Source organism: Megascapheus bottae, chromosome 12 (genome assembly GCF_031878675.1).
Source record: "Megascapheus bottae isolate mThoBot1 chromosome 12, mThoBot2.hap1, whole genome shotgun sequence".
Classification (NCBI taxonomy): domain Eukaryota; kingdom Metazoa; phylum Chordata; class Mammalia; order Rodentia; family Geomyidae; genus Megascapheus; species Megascapheus bottae.
The window spans coordinates 23,857,527-23,879,908 of record NC_143520.1 but is presented as its reverse complement, the minus strand read 5'-3'; the positions used below and the strand labels follow the sequence as shown (position 1 = coordinate 23,879,908).

The following is a 22,382-nucleotide window of genomic DNA, read 5'->3' as shown; positions in this document are numbered from 1 at the left end:
CCTTCTAATTCTTTTTAGGAAGAGACAGGAAAAAACACATAGTCCTAGCAAACATTAATAGCTGTGCCGGAACAAAGGTGGTGCCAACTTTCATGCCTGTCAGTCTGGGGACTCGGCTGGCTGAGTACAGGAGAAACCCAGCTCAAGGCCAACTCAGGAAGCACAGTTCTGAAGACCTTTTATCAACCTGTAGTGTAGCTGGGCACTATGGCACACACACACACACACACACACACACACACACACACACACACACACACACACACACCTTAAGCCACATGGATGGCTGAGATCGAAAGGATCATGGTTCCAAGATTGGGTAGACAAGTCCATGAAACTCTATCTCTGTGGGAGGAAGACATCTGTTATCCTGGCAATAATGAGAAGCTGAAGATAGATCCAGTCCTGGCTCAGGTGCAAGCCAGTTGAGAAAGGAGGCCATTATAAGAATTATTGAAAAATAGTCAATGTATATTCTACAAAATTAAGAGGAATGAGGGAAGGGATAGGTAGGGGAAGGAAGGGTGGCATTGATCAAGATATATTATGTTCATGAATTTCTTTGTTAAGTGGCAAATCTTTTCTACAACTACTTAAAATTAATTTGAAAAAAGTGTATTTTAGCCAGGTGCCCAGTGGTCTGTAATCCTAGCTACTTAGAAGGTTGATATCTGAAGATCAAGGCTCAAAACCAGATAGGGCACTAAAGGCTTTTTTTTAATGACAAACTTTATTAGGTATTGACTCTCCATTTTTGTGACATGAGATTATTCAAAGGCCTAAGTGATTTCTTTTTTAATAATTTTTTTATTTCAATGTATAGAGGGTGACAGTTATATTCGCCAATAGAGGGTGCATTACTTCTCACACATTGATATCCCTTCTTATGCTTTTGTCCTCATTTCCCTCCTCCCACCTTCTGCCCTCATTTTTCCCCTCCTATTTCAAGTAAACAATAAACATCTATATAATATACCAGGTAACAAAGTGGGATACTGTAACAATATGCGATTGACCAAAGGGCAACACAAGAGAAGAGAGAAAAATATAATGCATGAAGAATAACAGTTACTTATAATTAAGCTCTTGTTTCCATGTCCTGGAGGTCCATTAATTTGGCCTCATCCTATATGGCATTATGTATGTAGGGTTTGAGCTATTGTAATCCACTGTTAGGAGAGTTTTAGATGTGTACTAATTATTACAGATGAGTTAAACCATTGAGCCTATGTTTCTTTGGGTCTGGCTGCTTCACTTAATATGATTTTTTCCCAGTCTTTCCATTTATTACAAATGGTGTGATGTTGTTCTTTCTGATGGCGGCATAGAATTCCATTGTGTATAAATACCACATCTTGTTGATCCAATCATCAACTGAGGGGCATCTGGGTAGGTTCCATATCTTCCACTGTGGTAAATAGTGCTGCAATGAACATCATTGTGCTAGTGGATTTAGTATGTCCTTGTTTCTGGACCAATGGGTAAATGCCCAGTAGTGGAATTACTGGGTCATAGCCAAGCTCTATGTTTAGTCTTTTGAGGAACTGCCCTACTGCTTTCCATAATGGTTGAATGAGTTTACACTCCCACCATCAGTGTAGTAGTGATCCCTCCTGGCCACATCCCCGCCAGCATCTGTTGTTGTTGGATTTCTTGATCATGGACATTCTAACTGGAGTGAGATGGAATCTCAGGTTTGATTTGATTTGCATTTCTTTTATGGCCAGAGATGTCGAGCATTTCTTCATGTGTTCATAAGCCATTCTTATTTCTCTCTTTAAGTCTTTGGCCCATCTTTTAATGGAATGGTTGTTTCTTTGGAGATTAGTTTTGGAGAGATTCAATTGTTTTAGTTGTAGCTATATTTTAGATATGAAGCCTTTGTCTATTGTATGGTTAATGAAGATCTTCTCACACTCTGTGCGCTTTCTATTTAACTTGCTAGCTATGTTCGGAAAAATAGAATGGAATAAAGACAGCCTCTGTGCTGGCAGAACTGATTAAGCACTTGCAGAAAGCTAAAGTTGGATCCTTCTATGTCACCGTACTCAGGGACAGTGCCCAGGCCTAAAGTTCAAACCCACAACTGACCAAAAAAAAAGTATTCAAAAAAACCCATGTAGTGGAAAAAAGAAAAAAAAATGTCTGGTGGTGACTCAGTGGTAGATTGAAAATCTAGCAAATGAAAAGCATTAGTTCAAATCCAGAAGGCAGGAAAAAAAAGAAAAAGAAAGCAGAATTCCTTAAGAAGAGAATATTGGAAGAGTACAAATTCACAATCATATATTATGACTTCAACATATCAGCACCCTGCTAGACACATGAATTAAGTCAGTAGAAATAGAACAAAGATGAATTTGGGAGAGATATACAATTACTGGCGTATAGAGAGAAACCCATAGGAATAAACTGCATTCTCTAGGAGAGGGTGAATAATGAAAACATATAAGAGCCCGGAGCCCAGGAATAAGACTGAGGAACCCCAGCATCTAAAAATCAGAACATTTAAAGCTGCGAATTGGTAAGCTGGAGCAGCATATTGTTTTTATGAGCATGTTTGGTACGTTGATGTATTGTATACAAAGTTATTTGTCTATTTGAATTATTGTTTATTTATTTGAATTTATATGAAGGGGAACAACAAGATGACGAGACAGTGGCCAAAGGATGAGCCACTGTAAAAGCGATACTCATAAGACAATATGTTGGAAATGAACTTTTACAACTTGGGAGTTAGAAGGAGGAGAAATGGGTGAAAAACATGTGAAGGGGTAAAAATCTTTGAGAATTGTTCTCACTACTTCATGAGTGTAATTGTAACTCCTCTATATATCACCCTGACAACCACTTTTTAAAATAATGATAATGGAAGGGAGATGCTTGCTTTAATTTTCAAGGAAGAAAATGCTGCAGCATGTTCTAAGGCTGATATGAAAGAATCCTAGAGAAAGAATGGGTGACTCCACAAAGATGAGAAAATAAGAGAAGTAAAAACACATGGGAGACTAAATGAAAAAAATTCACATGGCCAGATGTTGCCAAGTAGACAAAACAGTCAGAATTTTTATTTTGGATGGGAGTATATAATGGCACAGATACTTGATAAAAGATGTCTGTCAGTTTGTTATAAAAATAACCTCATGCCTAGCAATTCTACTCATAGATGCTATCTAAATAAATAAAAGCATGGCTCACAGAATATCTATAGCAGCTTCATTCAGAAGTTTTAAAAAGTAGATAAAACCAACAATCCACCTACAGAAGAAAACTAGATTGTTCAGAATACAGTTTATAAAAAAGAAACAACTTTTTCATCAATGCTTCAAAGACAAATCTCAACAAATATTTGTAAAGTTGTGTTGGGTTTAGAGATATAGTTGAAATGGAAGGACAAGTACAAGGCCCCAAGTTTGGTCCTCAGCTCTGGAAGAAATTCTTAATGGAAAACCTCAGTGGTGGATACATGGATAGTTACCTTGCATGTGTTTGAAGTTTTAAAAAGAAAATACTTGGGAAATATGCAATAGGAAAAGAGTATCTGGCTTTTTGGTTGACTGATTTTTAAAGGAATTGCAGGGACTTAGAGGAAAAAAAAGTAAGAGAAGTAACATTCCTGTAGTGAACAAATGCTGATAAGAGGAAATGGACAATATTTTAGGCCATTTGGTATGATAAAATTTTACCAAAATCTCAACTATAGATGGATAATAAATACCTTGATATTTCAAAAGTAACATATCAGTCTCTTTATTCATATTATCATTTTGTCTCCCCCTCAAGAAATCAGTACCTATTTTCATTATTACCAAAAATAAAGGTTTTATTAAAAAATCTTTTTTAACCTGTGTTAAATTTTTTGCACTTTAATGCATTTGAACACTTTCAAATATTACATAAATTAAAACTTTTAGAGTTACAAGTCAGAGAAATTGACCCCAAAGAAAATAGTTCAATCTATCCCTGGTTTCCCCATCCTATCCGGGCCAAAAGATGATTTAAAAGAAAAAGTATTTCTGCAGGAAAGAAATTTCTTTTATGTGATATCAAGATGGGTTTAAGGACTGGAGTTATAACTTGGTGGTACAGGACACAAGCAATATGTTTTAAACCCAGAAATAAACACCATACATGTGCACACACTTGTGTATAACACACACAAAGAGTATACTTTCTTCTAATTAGGAAACTGAGAAAGCTCTAATGCAAAGGAAATGTTCACGGAAGAATGAGGAAGATTGAAGTACAGGAAGTACTAGACACAGGGAAAGAAAGACCTAAAGCTAACTCTTCTAAAGTCATATAGGAAATCAATGCTGCTCCTCAGTAATTGGTTTAATGATACTTGAAAAGCGTGGGGGAGTGGAGATAAAGGAGAGAAGGGAAGAATGCAATCATAATATTTGATGCATACCCTATGAAATGAAAAAAATGAGGGAGGGTTTATAGGGTTGGAGGAAAATGAAGAAAGGGTGGCACTGGTAAAAACTCATTATAGTTATAAACGGAATTGTTGAATGAAAACTTCTATATACAACTAATGATAATAAAATATGATTTAAAAACAAAAAAAAAGAAAATATCTCAACCCAAAGCACACCTTAGATTAGGCTTGTGATGCCCAACCCCTGGTTTTCACAAACTCACTCAATTTCAAATTTCTACATTTTGTTTTGTTTTGTTTTTTCCACATTTCTTCCTTCAGAATCTCTCCTTTTTTCCCTTTTATCCTCTCCCATGTACGCACATTCTTATAGAGATAGGTGTACATGTACGCGCATATGCATGTAGATACATGTGTGTATATGTGCATATGTGTACATGTATACATGCATGCATGTGTATACGTATACATATGCAGATAGCCCACATATTCTTCTCTCTGTTTACATTTGGTGCAAAATAACTATCCGTTGGCATTTTAATTGACCTGGAACTCCTCTCGTTTCTCATTCATATACTTGAATCGTGCAAAAAAAAAAAAAAAAAAGAAAACCACAAACTAGTCTTGTAATGACAAAACCCACCCCCTTTCCCATGTCTAAGTTACCTTAATGTCTATTCTCTCCTGTTCTTCCACCCTTGTTTTCCCAGTGCTTTGTAGTCAAATACATTTTCATTGCTCTTTCCTTCACTCCCTCTGACAGCAGATGCAAGCTGGCAGAAGTTGAAAGGTATTTAAAATGTGCAGCAGGGCTATGTTCACAAAAAGCTTTTCTTCTCTCCTCTGAGGTGCACTCTGTAATCATTCTCAACTGTGCTTTGTTAAACAAGTCCAACCTCTCTATACTACTTCATATGAGATTTGAATTTGCCTAAGAGGGACATGCCCTGGTTCACTTGTTTGCATGTTTGCATTTTCTTTGGGAACACCAATAAAAATCAAGTAAAAAGTAAGGTCTTTTCTAATGGGGGAATCTAGTGAAGAAAATATGGCTTTATGAAAACTAAAGGAGAATTAAGCATCATATGGAAAAGGCATCACTCAGACATCACTTGTCTCTATAATATTCTAAACTCAGTCTACAAGATGATTATGTCAAAAGTGAAATTATTATTATGTTGTTGTTAAATAACATACAGGTTTAGTAAATTTCTACCCTCAAAGTAGAGTGGGAAAACTAAAGCCAGAATTAATTGTATTTTTTTTAAATAGCATGAACACTCAAATTTTAAATTTCTTGCCAGTTCAGCAATGTAAGATGGCATAGAGAACTTGGGGATTACTTATTTAAATTTTCATATGCTCTCCAAATAAATCAAGATTAAAATGAAGAAGTCTCATAATAGTAAAAAAAAAAAAAGAGAAGTGAAACATCGAGGTTTTTTTTCTAAGTGAATGATTAGAACTTTTATATCTAAAAAGCAAAATTACAACCACTATTGCTAGCTTTAGAAAGATATTTATTAAAAATAGGTTGTAGGCATTTTAATTCTGTTAGATAATTTGTAAATATTGCTTTAGAGACAACCATCTCTATTGTTTAGCAAAAATAAGGAACTTTGTACTCACAAATGTGTTGGATCTAAGGACCTCCTAATTACAAATTAATAAAAGTATATGCAAGTTTATGGAGCCAGATATATACATATATATACACATTTTCATATCCAATATTGAGGAATGGGATTTTTCTGGCTTTGTATCCTTAGAGCTGTTGACAAAGTAGGGTAGTATATGCTTTAATTATTTTTTAAATGTCTTCATTTCAGATTGTGACTGTTTCTTCCCAAGTGATGCTGTTCCTGGCACTTGATGCAGTAACATATAGACAGGAAGGTAACATGACATAGATAAAGCAAACAAAAATTGAACAAAACACAGAAAGACGACATTTACAACACTGCTGACAGAGCCAGTCACTTCAGTTTAAATAATGTGGCAGGCGGCAAAACTATAGTAATTACTAGAATTTCATTTTCATTAACTAATAAGCCAAGGAAAACAATTTAAGTATGTGAATGTCATTTTTCAAATGAAAATAAACTGCAAACATTTGAATAACATCACAGCAGGGATGATATACCTAAGGAAATATATTGGAATATGCTGGCGGATTCATCCTCTTCTATCACATTAAAACTGCAATTGACTGTAAACCTCCTACCACTCTCCACTGAGGCTTTAATTGTAAAGATTCCTGTTACATATCATATTAGAATTTAGTTAAAATTGTAGAACACATTATTTCCAATCAGACAGCCAACCATCACTCACAAAGATTTTTAAAAAGGTGATTAATAATTCATCTCAGATAAGGAAAAGATCTATATTTATACCATCTTCTCAGCCACCATAAACTACCTGACAATTGTTCAGTAATGATGCCCAGTAAATTCTTTAAAATGGTAATTTGTCATTCTGTCACTTCATTTGTGACCTAAAATTCCTCACTTGAGGCATCATCAAATAAATTAATCACTTTCCAGGATCCATTTCTCTGTTCTGCACGTTATTATGCCCAGGCTCTCTTGTGTTTCTCTTCATTTACATATATTTAATGGCTGAGCCGTGGTTCACGATGGCACATAACGCACACATCTCATTACAGGTGAAATATTCTAACTGCCACTATCACTGGGAAAGAAAATAACTCTCCCAATTTAATTTTCCTGATGTAACAAAACCATGATTCTTCACTAGGAGATGTTGATGCCATCCATCACTCACAATCAATAAAATCATCACAAAAGTACGCCTTCTTCAGCATCTTCCTTCCACACCACTATTATTTGAGGAAGGTAATTAAACTCATAATATGTAATGAATGTAAATGAAGTAAAAATCCTCACATTCAGTCTCTAACTGAGCTTATTATACAGCTTTAATTTAAAATATATTTTCCACTGTACAATAACATATGATCTGAGAAGTTAGCAACAGACAGCATTCATCAACAAATAGAACTAATTTTCTAAAGAGCATTTTTAATGTCAAAACACCAGGTATTACTAGTTACATATTTCTAGCTTATTTCTGGGTTTCTGTATTTTTGGACTTCCTGAAACTGTCGTAGTTATGTGGATGTTTGGTATTGTGTGAACAACATAAGCAATTTTTCTAGTTACCTGGTCTGCTTGCTTCCTGCTCTCCTATTCCTAAGAATGACAGGTTCTTCATGGGCTTGTAACAAGAAATCTTGCCCATCTCAGCCTGAAGAAGTCTATTGGAAAGATAGATCAAAGAAACAGGATATTCGATAAATAATTATTTAGGAATTAGCATTTCAGAACCATTTCCATGTATTATAAATATTCATCTCAAATTGCTATGGTATTATTTTTATAAAGGCCAATAGTATTTTAAACTTTTGTCACAAAACATCACCCATATTTCCCAACTATACTAAAACTTAATTTATAATTCATTATCTGGTTCTCATCATATACTTAGGAACATTAGTTTTGGGGGATTGGTGCAGACAAAAGTCCATTTAGATTGAGAGAGGATTCCATTCATTATGAATTCATCATCCAAGAATGGCAACTTTCTTTATCTTGTAAGTAGATCCTGTTTGCCTGTTTAAAATAATGCCTAAGAGAGTGCCTGAAATAAGAAGTGAAATATTAACTCTATACCTCTGAGAGGATGTAGTTGAATATCACTGCTCCACAGATGAATGACCTAACTACAATATTGACAAACCATCTACATGTTACTACCTTCCACCCTCATTAATTATCATACAGTTATTTTAATAGGCACTTATTTAAGGGGAAAAAAGACTATGTGTGCAGTTTTGCATGTGTTTTCATTAGCAGTGCAGCAATCTGTTAAACCTGTGTTCCAACCTACAAATAACTCCAGACTTAGAAGGAAAAACAATGATTGAACACATTCTGGAGTTCATGGGGGATGACCGGAGGTCCATCAGCATTTTGAGGATCATCAGATCAGACTGAGACAAGTGCTGCTCACTTCAGTGGTTATCCCGACATGAAGTCCCAGGTGGTACTCTGGTGTGAAGTATAGCTGACTATACTTTCAACCACAAATCTAAGTGTCTCAGGCTGGCTCACTGTGGCAAAGCTGCCAAGCAATGGAAAATTAAATTCTACCAGAATTAAACTAAAGAAACACAACCCAAATGCAGTAGGAAGCAGGATATGATGGAGAAAGATGAATGAATTTGACCAAAGTGCATTCTATCTCTGTATGCAAATGTCATGATAAAACATCTTTGTTCAATTAATTTACACTAGAAAAAGTTAATTTAAAACACAGTTGAGACACAGTGGTTAGAGTTAGAAAAGTTAGTCTAGGGTAAGGGAGTTTGGCCTAGTGGTAGAGTGCTTGCCTAGCATGCACAAAGACCCAGGTTTGATTCCTTGGTACCACACACATAGAAAAAAGCCAGAAGTGGTGCTGAGGCACAAATGTTAGAGCTCTGGCCTTGAGAAAGTCCAAAAACAGTGTTCAGGCCCTGAGCACAAACTCAGAACTGGCAGAAAAAGAAAAAGAAAAGTTAGTCCATTAAAGCAAATGGAAAAATATTTCACAAATCTATACCCGTTACATTACCTATTTGTATTAAAACATAGTAAACAAGATAGATTTAATTATTTGAGGCAATAGGAAAAGTGCCTTGGAGAGACAGATTCTTTTGGGGACATGAGTAAATCCCATGCATTTTTTCTTGCAATCTCTTTTGTTGCAAATTTTTATTGTAACAGTGATGTACAGAGAGGTTAATGTTATATAAGTCAGATAGTGAGCCACTAGCCTTTGACAGACATGAACAGAAGACTCTGGTAAGATAAACTAAAAATTCTGATTCATTAAAACTGATTTGATAAATATACTAATATACATTTTATGGAAATGAACTGGTAGTTATTTATTGGCAGTGTTAGAAATCTAATAAAACCCATGAGACTTGGAGCTATTTGTGTAACAATATAAAAATCTATAGTGATCTACAGGAGTGGATAGGTGGAAAGCAGTAGGGCTGATTGCCACTGTAATGAGCAAATGAGTAATTAGAACCATTCAGAGTACAGAAGACTTCACTGCTTTATTCAACATGGTGCCATGTACATGTGAGGACAAGTGTGTTGTTTTATCACTCGATCTCTCTCACATACTGGTGGTAGGCATCACAAAATTTAGTGCTATCAGAAACATCAGATTTCAGATATAAATTCTCTATATAGCTATTAGAGATACAAAGTGAAATGACAAATGGGATCTTTGTTACCATTCCATCTCTGACCATTACCAATGTTAATTGCATAACTGCACATTATGATCTGAATACTTCCTCTACATGATATAACAAAAGAAAACATGTAGTATATTTCATGTTGAAAATATTCAAATACATTTAGTCTGCTTAAACTCCCTCATCTTTCTCTGTATCATTGACAACATATACACATTAAGGTCTGTATTTGCTCATATAAAGATTAAAGAGCAAATACAATCCATACCTATGGGAATTTGCACATGTAAGATGCTCCTGCACACATTTTTTAAATGGATGAATTTAGATGAAATAGTTAAAAATACAATCCAACGACATGCAAAGAACTAAATTCTCTAATGCTTAGGGGTTGGCTAATGAATCACAGAATGGAATCTTAAGCGTGGCAAATTCAAAGAGAATTCTGTAACAAGAGTCTTTGTTTGTTTTTGTTTGGGGGTTTGAACACTAAATAAAACATCAGAGACAGCCCTCCTTGCTTCAAAAAGGCAATGTCTCAATTGAAATGATAAAATAAAATATTTTCTATAGTATATAGAAGACCAATAAATAATTAAGTAAATAATAAATCCTGTGTACTTTGCCACCAGAATTCATGATAGGAGAATTCATGTACCAGCTAGGACATACTTTTAATAAATGGATGTATTTGCTACAAAAAGTAGACTATATAAACAGACCTCTTTGACAGAATACTGTAACGTGTTTCTCATGAATTTTGTTTTAACACTTTATTCTAAAAAGCTCACATAGCCTTCTTTTTTTCTTCCTCGATTGCAAAAAAAATATGCCCGTTTGGGTTCTTTACTTCTCATTGTTGAAACATCCTAACAGAAGCTGTCCATTGGGAATAATGCTATTGTAGTTGTGAGGTGTGGTTACTACATGAACTTCAGCAATTCAGTCTGGTAAATCTATGAGCCTTGATCCTCCTCTGTCTATTTCATAAAATTAGACAGACTGAATCTGACAAGTCTGTTAGACTTAAATGATTCTAAAGTTTCTCTTCATTTAGCCTCACCATTCTGGGAAAGAAAATCCAAGATTTGAAATTCTTTTTTTTGTTGTTGTTTGCCTGTTGCACAATGGAGTAAGGGTTTGGAGGTTTTGGTTTTGTTCTTGTTATTGTTGTTAATATTACCATTTGTTGTTTTGGTTTCTTCTGGAACTCAGTTTCTAGAACAATTAGGACTAGTTGTGCATTTGCTTCTCAATGCTGGGAACTGGCTTTTTTTTTTTCTTTCCTTTTTTTTTCTTTTTTTTTTATAGGCACATCCTGTTTTCAGTAATTGAATGTACCACCAAGGAGTAAAACAAAAGATGAAACATCCTTCAAAGGAAGACAAATGGAATTAATATTGCAATTGGGTAATTACAACCCATCAGCCTAAAAGAACTCCTTTCCTTTTCAATTTCTGATTATTGTGTAACAGGGCTCTGTTACACTCACAGCCTACTTTCTTACCCCACACACAAGGATGCTTTTCAAGTTTGGCTTAAAGTCATTTCTTCTTAAAGTGGTTGGTTCATTCACTTTTTTTTTTGTAATTTTCTGACACAATATAGAAAACAAACTGATCTTTGTTTGCTACTTTCCCCATAGTTTTAGATTCAAATAACATAAAAGTTTTGATATTGCAGTATCCACCAAGTCAGAGTTTTTTATACTGGAAATAAGTATAGAACTGAAGTATGGGAGTTCACATGGTCTGGGTTCAAATAATGACACTGTCATTTGTCAATTAAGAATTTGAGGGATAGGAACTCTACAGACCCACTCCCAAAATACTTGAGATGATTCAAAACTTTGGAAAAGTGGCAGGATAAAAAATTAACCTTCAAAAATCAATAGCTTCCTTGAATGCCAACTAGAAGAGTGAGGTAAAAATCAGGAAAACAACACATTTTCTAATAGTCTTAATGGAAATTAAATATTTAGGAATTAACTTAACTAAAGGACTTTTAACATGAAAACCTTAAAACCTGAAAAATGGAAATCAAAGGAGAACTAAGGAAATGGAAAAACCTCCCATGCACCTTAATTGGAAGGATTAATATCGTGAAAGTGGCAATCCTTCCAAAGGCTATGTCATTCTTTAATGAAATAGAGGAAGCAATCCAAAAATTCATATGGCATAATAAAAGATTCTTAGCAGAAAGAACAGCACTCGAGGAATATCAATACCAAACATCAGACTTGATTACAGAGCTATAGTAATCCAAACAGCTTGGTACTGGTATAAGCACAGGTCTAAGGGCTAACAGAATAGAACTGAGGACCCTGAAATCAACCCAAAGACCTATGGGTACCTAATCTTCAATAAGGTGTGCCCAAAACAATAACATGGAAGGAAGCCTCTTTAACAAAAGGTGCTGGCAGAATTGGTTAAGCACCTGTAGAAAATTAAAACTTGATCCTTATATGTCACCTGCACCAGAATTAATTCCAAATGGATCAAAGACCTGGAGGCAAAAGCAGATACCCTGAAAACTTTACAAAAAGGAATAGGAGACTCACTAGGACTCATTGGCATAGGTCAAAACTTTCTTAATAAAGGTTCAGAAACACAACAAATTAAAGAAAGTTTGGACAAATGGGACCGAATTAAACTGCAGAACTTCTGTATAGCAAAGGACAAAGCTAGCAAGCAAAATATAAAGTCCGTAGAATGGGAGAAGATCTTCACTAGCCATCAACAGACAAAGGCCACATGCATAAATGATACCAACAGCTAAAAAATTGAATCTCTCCAAAACAAATCTTCAAAGAAACAACCATCCCATTAAAAGATGGGCTAAAGACTTAAAGAGAGACTTCTCTTTAGAGGAAATAAGAATGTCCTATACACACATAAAAGGACCTGAGACTCTTATCTCCAATTAATGTGTAGAAAACAGAAAGTCGGGCTTGGCTCAAGAGAATGGGTGGTAGCCTTGAGCTGAAGAGCTCAGGGGCAGCACCCAGGCCAAGTTCAAGCCCCATGACCCACAAAAAAAAAAGAAAGAAAAGGAAAGGAAAGAAAAATGCAAATCAAAGCAACTTTGAGATTCCACCTCACTCCAGTTAGAACAGTTGTTATCAGAAAATCTAATAACAAATGCTGATGGGGATGTGGTCACTACTACTGAATGAGTATAAACTCATTCAGCCACTCTGGAAATCAGTATGGTGATTCCACTCCTTGGCATTTACCCAAATGTCCAGAAACAAGGACATACTAAATCCACTAGCACAGCGATGTCATTGCAACACTATTTACCATAGCAAAGATATGGAACCAATACAGATGCCCCTCAGTAGATGACTGGATCAAGAAGGTGTGGTACTTATACACAATGGAATTCTATGCTACCACCAGAAAGAATGACATTTCCCTATTTGTAAGGAAATGGAAAGACTTGGAAAAAATCATATTAAGTGAAGTAAGCCAGACCCAAAGGAACATAGGCTCCATGGTTTCCCTCATTTGTAATAATTAGTATACATCTAGGACTCTCCTAGCAGAAGATTACAATTGCTCAAAACCTTGGTACACAAGGTCATATAAGATAAGACTAAATGAAAGGATCTCTAGGATATGGAAACAGGAGCTTTAATTTTGTGATTGTTGTTCTTTATGTACTATGTTATTTCTCTTTCCTTTTGTTGCTCTTCAGTCAGTCTCATATTGTTACTGTATCTGGGTACTACACATTCAAAAAGTTGCAAGTGGTACTATGCCTCAAGTGGCAGAGCAATAGCCTTGAGCAAAATGTGTCTAAAGACAGTGTTCAGGCCCTGAGTTCAAGCCCCAGGACTGGTTAAAAAAATGTGGGGCAAGTTGCTTAAACTTTTGATATCTCAGTTTCTGGTACATTTATTACCAATAATCCTCATTTTATTACAGATAGCAGTAACAGTTAATATTGAGAATCAATTAATAGGTATCAGGCACAAAATCCAAAAATGTGGAATCAATACATGAATAAGCCACTTGAAATAGCATTAGGTAAACACTGTATACCCAATCAATGTTGGCAATAATAATGGATGAATTAACATTAGTATTGTAGAGTTCTAGCAATAAGAACAGAGACAGCAGAGCACTTTGCATACTCTATTTGCTGAGTATGGTGAACTTCGCTATCTTAATCAAAAATGTGTTGTATTTCAGTATGGTTCAGTCTCTAACATTTTCTTTTCCACCTTTCTAATCTCCTTAACAGTCTCATAATTACAAATGTGTCTGTGTGGGGGGGGGAGGTTGTGTGTGATTCTGTTATGGTTATGCACTTCTACTATGAAAGGAATCATTTTGGCTATGCCTCAAAGAATGAACTATAGGAAAAGAGAAGAAAGTGGGAAGCTGGGAAAATACCTACATGGCTATAGCAGAGAACTATGTAAGAGATGCTGAGAGACTAGGGGCATTTTGATGTGCTAATTAGATTTATTTCAAGAGTACAGAAACAAAATTTGCATACATTCTCATTGGTTCATTTTAGTGCATCTGGGCTGTTTCCATAACTTGGCTATGGTGAATAGTGCAGCAACACATGGGTGTGTATTCTGGTTTTAAATAAATGCCGCCAAATGGTATTGTTCTTCTCTAAACTTGCTCGTAACAGTTCTACCCTCATTTCCTAGTGAGTTTGCATTTTTTTATGTTTTCTTTTTTCTTTAAGTCACATTGAAACTTTGCTATAATAACATCAACATGATCAATTTATTTTGGAATAAAAGGTGAAATTGAACTTCTGCTTTCCTTTCCCCCATTTGCCTGTATTTCCTTAAGATTAGATATTTATATTTATACAAGTATTTTTAAGTGATAAATTAGAGATTGAGTTTTAAACTTTTGTTGACGTCTTTTTGCATATGTAGACAGTCAAATTTAATAGCCCTGCTTTAATTATGCAAAATGACAGGCTTCATTACAATTTTTGCACATACTTATGTCTTCAAAATCATTTACAACCATGACCACTTCTCTTCCTGAATCCTTGGCAGCATTGTTATTTTCTTAATGTTAATCATTATGACCTATGTGGGGTAGAATCTAAGTGTAGTTAGTTTGTATTTACTTTATTGTTAAAGATATCAAACATATTTTCATGTACCCCTTGGTCACCTGTAGTTCTTCTTCAGAAGGTTATCTGTTCAATTGAGTGTTATTTGTTCATTTGATGAATTTTGAGTTTTTTAATGGATGTTAAATCTTTTGATAAATAAATGACAAAAGTTTTCTTACATTGTGTGGACTATTTCTTCATTCCAGTAGTTTCCTTCACTTTCCTTTATTATTTTTCATTTTTATTGTAATTAATAGAGAGGTTACAGTTATATTTGCCAGATAGAAGGCACATTACTTCTCACACATTGATACCCCTTCTCTTGTTTTTATCCCCATTTCCCTCCCCCACCTCTCCCCTCACATTGTTTTCCCCCTTCCATTTTCTATTTCAAATAAACAAATAAACATATATACAATATACCAGTAACATTGTCCGATACTGTAACAATATGAAATTAACCAAAGGGCAATAAAAGAGATGAGAAATAACATAGTACATGAAGAACAACAATCACACATTATAAAGCTCTTGTCTTTTGATCTGTAGAAGCTTTTTAGTTTGATATGATCCTATTTGTCAGTTCTTACTCTTCCTTCTTGTGCTATGGAAATCTTGCCTAGAATGTATTTGCCTATACTTATACATCTTAAAGTATTTTTTTCTTTTAAAGTGTTTATATCTTAAAATGTCATCACATCTCAGTCCAGAATCCTTCAGTCTTCCAAAATTCCCATTTCCTCTCTTTAAAAACTTCTCTGATCTTCTATGAAAACAATTACTTCATTATCCTCTGTATAAAGTACAGTTGTTTATGAATGCAAGTATGAAGACTACCAGATACTTGAGGACAGGAACAAGCAACACTAGACTGGAACAATTTAGGGCATTAAATTCATTTGATTCATAGAAGCTTTTAATTTTAGTAAAATCCAATTTATCTTATTTCTTTTGTTGCTTATATTTTGATGTTATATTTCCTCTGTTGCTCATATTTTGATGTCATACATAAGAATCCACTGCTAAATCAAATTTCATCTTATCTTCAAATTTTTTTATAAATCAATTGTCATTAGCCTACTATGGAATTATCCCAGTTCATATGTTTGCTATAAACTAAAAACTGCTTGGGACTTGGAGTTTGGCCTAGTGGTAGAATGCTTCCGTAGCATGCACAAAGATCTGGGTTTGATTCGTTGGTATCACATACAAAGAAAAAAGCTGGAATTGGTGCTGAGGCTCAAGTGGTAGAGCTCTAGCCTTGAGAAAGTCTAAGGACAGTTCTTAGCTCCTGTGCTCAAGCCCAGAACTGGCAAACAAACAAACAAACAAAAAACTGCAGCATTTAAGGTATGGCTTTACAAACTTTTCTGTAGTTTATCATGGGTAGAAAGAGAAAAATGAGCAAATATATTTATTGCTTTCACATACTTACCTTCCTATTTATCATCAGTAGACTACCTCATTCTAATCTATGGGTTCAGGATTATCTGATTATATTCAGCTTTCATCTGCTGTCATTTCTTTAATTCAGTACTGTTTCCCAACCACCCATTTGTTTACTGTTGCATTTGTACAAAATATTACATTTGTATATGTTAAGTCTAACAATAGTGTATGTATACTTATATTTCTTAGAGACATTTTTGTCTTGATTTTTCTCTGTTTTCCAGAACATTTTAGGCTTACCAATTTATCTTTAAGCTTACCAATTTCTGCTCCAAGAATGTTTTTTGAATTAAAAAAAAAATCTCCTTCACCAGACAGTGGTGGCTCAAACCTATAATGCTAGTTACTCAGAAGACTAAGATCTGAACACTTCCGTTTGAAGCCAGCTTGGGCAAGAAAGGCCCCAAGACTTTTATCTCCAATGAACCACTAAAAACTGGAAGTAGAACTGTGGCTCCAAGTGGTAGAGCACTATCTTGAGCAAAAACATTCAGGGAAGAATACAAGTCCTGAGTTCAAGCCTTAAGGTAGAAAAAATAAAAATTCTTTAAAAGAAATAGAGAATGGTAATACCAAAAATAGACAAAATATATTTTCAACAAATATTATTATACACATAGTCTACATTTATAACACATGCATCAGAAAGATATAACATAAATAGAAAAATACATTTCAGAAATCGGCAGAAGATGGTAGCAGTTCAGTGTGAGTCTTTCTGACCTCTTGCCAAGATAACAGTTCTAGCATCGTTGGGGAAAGCTCATACCCAAAGATCAATCCTAAGTGAGCTTAAGCACCACAGAGATCTCAGTCAGAGAGAAAAAAAGGCAGAAAACCAAGGCAAGAAGACAGCAAGGAGAAGCGCCAGCTGCTCAGAGCCACCAGGGAAACAAATCCTCCCTCCACCACCTGAGCAGACCACACTTTTCTCAGCATCACAAACCTGCCAGCTTCAGACAGAGCCTGCCCGAACCGAGAGCCATCACCCGGCTCCAGAACCAGAACCAGAAAATCCAGCAATTTGTGAGTACCTCTGTGGACGTTTCCACTTCTGCTCCCTGAAAGGCATTGGGGAGGAATCCCCTCCCCCACCAGCTGACAGCAGCAAGTTATCTTCACAGCTGGCAAAGACCCTGCCAAACCAACTGGAGCCTGAGAAGTGATGCTGGCAACACCATCATTTAAAGGTTTTCCCAGAGGCAGCTTAGCCAGACAACCACCACCAGTGCTAGTGGAATTTCCTCCCCCTGGAAAACTGCTCATGAATCCACCGTTTGTTTGTTTGTCTGTTTGTTTGTTTTTCCTGCCCAACCAAGCAAACTGATCAGAAAACAGCAAAGCAAATTGCAACAGAAAAAGACTTTTTGAAGGGTTTGGTTCCCGAATTTAGTGGAGACACAGGTTTCCTATCCAGTCCCCACTGGCAAACAACAACAACAACAACAAAAGCCATATAACGAATGATTGTTGTCCTTAATGTACTATGTTATCTCTCATCTCCTTTTCTGTCCCTTGGTTATCTCATATTGTTATAGTATCTCACTTTGTTATCTGATATATTGAATTTATTTGTATTTGGTTATTTGAAACTTGATAGGGAAGAGGGGAAAACCAGGACAGGGAGGGGAGCGGTGGGGAGAAGGGTAAAGGGTACCAAGATATGTGAAAGGGTATCAATGTATATGAATTAATGCACCTTCTATATGGCAAATATCATGTAACACTTTTATTAATTACAATAAAAATATATTAAAAAAAACCCTGAAGAATACCCTTTTTTTCTTTCTTTTTTTTCCTTTTTTAACCCCTTTTTCATTTGCATTTTTATGTGTTCTTATTTTTTTGCCATTTTACCTTTACCTTTTTTTTTTAATGTTATGATTCATTTCCCCCCTCTCCCCCCTCCCACTACCTTCTGTCATTGTGGTCGTTCCTAGAAACATAGTGACAGCACTGGGTATGGACTGGATACAAATAATATTTATATTGATATAGTCATCTGATTTTTAATTTGTTGCTTCTAAACTCTAGTATTTCTTGTCTAAGAACTCACAATTGTGTGGGATCTCCCCCCCCCCACATTTTTTCTTGTTTTCCTTTTTCTTTTTTTTGTTGGTTTATTTTTACTTTTTAAAATTTTTAGCATTGAACTCTCTATATATACCTTTCTCTTTTCTCTATGTATTCCTCTATTACTCTTCTTATTTTCATAAGTTTTATCTTATTTTTTCTAAATTTTGTATTCAACTATTTTACCTTTCTATTACCTTAGGTCACTTATCCTTATGCTATCCATTTTCTTCATTACTATACTAATCTTAAACTCCTACATTACTCTTTTCTTACCTCCCCTCTTGTCTTTCATACTATTTTTCTATCTCTGGCCCTCTGTTCATTCTTCAACTTTTGTAATGCATGGATCTACAGTTGATGGCTGTTGAACAATAGTGTATATCTAGGTGTTCAATTATGCTGTAGGTCCAGAGGGACTTAAATACAATAGAGATTGAATTGAGGGTTTTTTTTTTTTTGGACATAAAACGGTGATTGGTGGTGGTATTAGATTTGAGTGTAAGTGCACAGAGAGAGAGAGTGATAATACCAATCTAAAATTGTGAACATCTATTGTCTGGCCAGCTAAAGAGCTCTAAGTTTGTTATATTTAAAAACTGTAATCTTGTGCAGTATTAATCTTGCTTCCATTTCCCAATGGACAGAATAAGAAACTAAAAAAAAAAATGGCAAATCAAGGAATAGCATAACCCACATAATATAAACAGGCAATGGAGCAGTCAGTGGCAAAACTAGATGAGAGTCCTCTGCTATACAAATGCAATGGATAAACATGATTAATGAGAAGTTTGAAAACATACACAGATATGTGAGGAAGCCATATCTAAACAATATGAAACCATAAGTAAGGTGATACATAAAGGAGAGGAAGCCAAAAAGGAGGCCGTAATAAAGGATTTACAAAGAAAAATGGACGAATTCATAGAATGCACAACAAATGTCCAATGAGAGTAAGCTGCTGAGATAACCACTCATATGGAAATCAAGGAGTTAAAGAAGTCCATACATGATCTAACACAAAAGAGGCATCATCAAAAATGAGCAATTAGAAGGGAGGGAGATGAAGAATAAAGTAGAAAGTATTGATAGCAGGTTAGACAATGCAGAAGAGAGAATTTTCGGGGTTGAATATCATCTAGTTGTTATAGAGAAAGAACAGACAATGAGTCAAAACAAATACAGGAAATATGAGAGAACGCTTCATGAGGTCCGAAATACAATTAGGAAGCCTAATTTAAGGCTAACTGGTATTGAGGAGGGCCTGGAAAAAGAGGTCAATGATATTGGAAATATACTTCAGGGAATCATCTCAGAGAACTTCCCAAAAATCAAGAACGGCAGGCCCATCCAGATACAAGAAGCTTTTAGAACCCCAAACAGACCTGACCAGAAAAGGACATCCCACCGCAACATTATAATCCGAATAGGATCAATAGAGACCAAAGAAAGGATCCTAAAAGCAGCAAGGCAAAAGAGAACAATCACCTACGATGGAAAACCAATCCAAATAATCACAGATTTCTCAGCAGAGACCATGCAAGCAAGAAGAGATTGGAAGGATTTATGTCATGCCCTTAAGACAAATAACTACCAACCAAGAATACTGTACCCAGCTAGGCTCTCATTCATAACTGAGAGAACAATAAAAACCTTCCATTCCAAGGAAAAGTTTCAACATTAAGTAACAACCAAACCAACATTACAGAAAATTCTCAAAGATGTTCTACACATAGAAAACCAACACAAATGTGATACTAACAAAGAAATGGCAATAAAAATTATACCAGCTAAGTACCACAAGAACTGTCAAGCCACAGGCCCTGAAGAAAGCCTTTAAAAATGCCAGGCTCAAGTAAATATTTTTCAATCCTAACTCTGAATATGATTGGACTTAACTCTCTAATTAAACGGCATAGACTGTCTAGTTGGATCAAAAAGCTGGAATAAATTTTATCAAGCAAACGGCCCCCATAAACAGGCTGGAGGTGCCATCCTCATATCAGATAAAATAGACTTCACACTAAAATTAGTGAGAAAAGACAAAGAAGGTTATTACATACTAATAAAGGAATCTCTCCTTCAGGAGGACATAACCATTCTAAATATCTACACATCTAATGTTGGAGCACTGACTTTATTAAACCTTACTTTCACTAAAAACATACATAGATCAAAACACAGAGATTTTTGGTGACTTTTACACACCACTCTCACCTATGAACAGATCAACCAGGCAAAAACTCAACAGAGAAACCTCAGAATTGAACAACTGGCAGTACTCAGAGAAAAATTTATAGCTCTGAGTGCCTACATTAACAAATTGGAAAAATCACAAACAAACAATTTAATGTCGCACCTTAAGCTCTTGGAAAAAGAGCAACAAACCAAGCCTAACCCCAGTAGAAGGAAACAAATTATTAAAATCAAAGCAGGATTAAATGAATTGGAGTCTAAAAAAACTATAGAAAAAAATCAACAAAACAAGGAGTTGGTTCTTTGAAAAAATTAACAAAATTGACAGACACTTAGCAAACCTTACCAAAAAAAGAACAGAGCACACCCTATTGAACAAAATCACAGTTGAGAATGGTAATATCACAACAGAAATCACCAAGATCCAAAGCATCATGAGGAAACACTTTTCAAATCTTTACGCCAACAAATTTGAGAGTCTCAAAGAAATGGATGAATTTCTAGCCAATATTAACATACCCACACTGAACCAAGAAGCCCTAATCCAACTACACAGACCCATTTCAAGCACTGAAATAGAAATGGAAATAAGAGACCTTCCTTCCAAGAAAATCCCAGGGCCAGATTGATTCACAGCTGAATTTTATAAGGTCTTCAAAGCAGAGCTCACACCAATACTCCTCAAGCTCTTCAACGAAAGTGAAAACGAAGATGCTTTGCCAAACTCGTTTTAGGAAGCCACTATAACCCTCATCCCAAAACCAGACAGAGATTCATTGAAAAAAGAGAACTATAAGCCCATTTCTTTGATGAATATTGATGCAAAACTTCTCAACAAAATACTGACCAAGGGGCTCGGGGCAGGAGGCTGCTTTCCAGGCGGGGATCCGGCCTGGAAAGCAGCCGAGCAGGTGCGCATCTCTGCCATGGCCAGGGCGCTGGTGAGCAGGGCGGCAGACTATGTCCGGAGCAAAGAGTTCCGGGACTACCTCATGAACGCTTCTGGGGCCCAGTAGCCAACTGGGGTCTCCCCATTGCAGCCATCAACGATATGAAAAAGTCTCCGGACATCATCAGTGGGTGGATGATATTTGCGCTCTGTTGTTATTCTCTGACGTTCATGAGATTTGCCTACAAGGTTCAGCCTCGAAACTGGCTTCTGTTTGCATGTCACACCACAAATGAGGTAGCTCAGCTCATTCAGGGAAGATGGCTCATCAAATACCAGATGGGTCAGCAGGCCTCAGCGTAGCAGGGGATCCACTCTTTCCAGACAGCACCCAGACATCGCCCTCCCTTGAACAGCCCTGCGCGGGGATGCCAGCTCTGCTCTCTCCATACCACTTGCAAGGAGACGGCGGAGTAACTTGCCCCACTCTCAGCTGCCTTTCCAGTGCTGAATGTTTTATTTCTCTTCAACTCCAAAACCAGATCTGATTTAATTATGCCTGATGTGGATTTCATGTGTACTATATGTACACTGCTTTTGGGATTTGCTTAATAGAGATAAACAAAAACAAAATTGTGTAAGTACTGACAGTTTGGTACTCAGAATTCTTGACTTTAGTGACCCCAAGCTATCCAACAGTTGGCCATATCCCTACACTCTGATGTCCAGTGTTGAGAAATACCTGTGTCTTTTTAACGCAGTGTGTATACTGACATGCTGTAACTTAAAGGGAATAAATGACTTAACTATTTATTATATGAGCATGAAAAAAACCCCAAAATACTGGCCTACCATCTTCAGCAACTCATCAAAAAAATTATACACTTTGATCACACAGGATTCATCTCAGGGATGCGAAGCTGGTTCAACATACACAAATCAATTAATATAATTCAACACATCAACAGGAGCAAGGACAAGAATCACATGATTGTCTCATTAGATGCAGAAAAGGCATTTGA

The 22,382-nt window shown here is 35.8% G+C and overlaps 1 pseudogene; it reads left to right on the top strand.

Moving 5' to 3' along the window:
- Positions 1–21,397: 21,397 nt before the first annotated feature.
- On the top strand, positions 21,398–21,656 carry LOC150056342 (mitochondrial pyruvate carrier 1-like; annotated as a pseudogene).
- Positions 21,657–22,382: the final 726 nt, after the last annotated feature.